This window comes from Dipteris shenzhenensis, chromosome 18 (genome assembly GCF_047967505.1).
Source record: "Dipteris shenzhenensis isolate YYH24624 ecotype China chromosome 18, Dip_SZ_1.0, whole genome shotgun sequence".
Lineage (NCBI taxonomy): Eukaryota > Viridiplantae > Streptophyta > Polypodiopsida > Gleicheniales > Dipteridaceae > Dipteris > Dipteris shenzhenensis.
Genome location: NC_141613.1, coordinates 24,947,448 through 24,949,514, shown reverse-complemented (window position 1 = coordinate 24,949,514; position 2,067 = coordinate 24,947,448).

Sequence of the window (2,067 nt, the reverse complement as noted above, 5' to 3'; positions counted from 1 at the left end):
GGACTAAGGTGAAGATGCCTTGTTAAAGAGAGTGCATATGGCAAAGCATTAGACCATGCCTATCACCAATTGCCACGTGTTGATGGCCTTAGTGTCGATGATTGCATAAGCAAATGCATTAGACCATGCCTATGACCAATTCCCATGTGACAACATTTAAGCTTTGCTTGCAAGGAGTCATCTATACAAAAAGAAAGTGTACTTTAGCTCAAGGTAATGCCAATAATCTAATAAAGAAGCTATTTTGGAGCTGATGATAATGTCAAGGTCATGCCAAGAGGCTTATGTCAAGATCAAGGCAAGAAGCCAACACCAAGAAATTCTCATAAAGAAAACAGTACCTTGCCAATCCTAATCCCATATCATATGGCCAACTCCCCAAGCTCCTTCTCCTTAAATTTTTGCAGCTCCACATCCGACAAGGTAATCTTTGCTTGTTCAAGCTTGTTTCCAAGTGCTTGAGTTATTTGAACCTATTAAGGAACAAAGATTATTTCCCAAAATACCAACCAAAATGGCAAAGGCTACTTGTTTTTTAAACTGTCACGAGAAAGACTTGCATTATACAGTGATTTGCCAAGATAACTTCTTGCGAGTGGATACCATGGCTCACTCCCTTTCATGTGTTTTCCCTTATATTTGAAATCATCTTCTATCTTTTTCTAGCAAGTCCCTCATCTAATCTTTGTGGTTAGTAGCATATATGTCGGCACAATTTATGAGCTTGTCTCTCAATGAGATGGCCATTACAGTGTGGGTTTTCATGTTATTATAGCATGTAAAACCAAATAATTGAATTTCAACCATGAAACTTAAATATGCAAGGATTCAGAGAAAGCCCGAGATGGTACTTACAAATTCATTCTATATAGGCTTGACAACAATGCAATCTCACTAGCCCTTGTGATATCAATGACTATGCATAACACCCTATAATGCTTTTCCATTGTATTTGAGAAGTGCTCTTATATAGGAGACCACCATCTACCACCATAGTGTGGGTTTTCATGTAATTATAGCATGTAAAACCAAATTATTGAATTTCAACCATGAAACTTAAATATGCAAGGATTCAGAGAAAGCCTGAGATGGTACTTACAAATTCATTCTATGAAAGGCTTGACAACAATGCAATCTCACTAGCCCTTGTAATATCAATGACTATGCATAACACCCTGTAATAAATTCCCTCCTCCATGGCCCTTCCCCCTACCCCAAGTATCACACCTTATTTTGAGTGGCTTGAAGAGTTGCATGCAAGAAATTACCAAATTATTACCTCCATTACCCACAACTAAGCATGATATCATAAATAACATTATTCATAAAAACAAGCATGCATGAAAACATGCTTGAGCAACTAAACACTATACAATTATAAATGTCCAATTTTTTAAGCTAAGAGAAGGCTTTCAAACATGGAAAAGACAAGCATTCCTACAAAAATATAAAATATCTTATAAAATTTTAACTTGCATTTCAACACATGTCCTGGAACTCATTAAAACATCCATGAGGAACTTTTATCGACACTAAAAGAAACATACATGGAAAACTTTTATCAAGCCTGAAAGAAAAGAGATAGTGCATGGGAGACTTTGCAAAGGCAACTTCCGTTGAAATGGCAAAGATTTTCGGCTTTCCCATTGGGTAGCCTTAGCAACGATGCAATTTTGGCAAAGCAAAAATTAGGCATTTCTTGAATTTTTAGAAGTGCTTTTTTCCTATTGGCTCTTCTTTATTAGACTTGAATGCACTCTTTAAAGTGGTTGACTTTGTCTCTCTCTCTCACTTCTATCTCTCTCCCTCTCTCTCTCTCTCCCCTCCTTTATCTCCTCAAGTCTTCTTACACACGATCTCCACCTTTTCTCCTACACCCCCCCTTCTCTCTCTCTCTCTCTCTCTCTCTCTCTCTCTCTCTCTCTCTCCTCTTTATCTCCTTAGTCTTCCTCCACACCATTTCCAGTGGGTTCCTTTTTGTTTACTTTTTTTATCTTGGGTAGGCCTTATGAATGATTGAATATCATTTACCTTATTAGTTAGAACAAGCCACACCAACATGGCCTG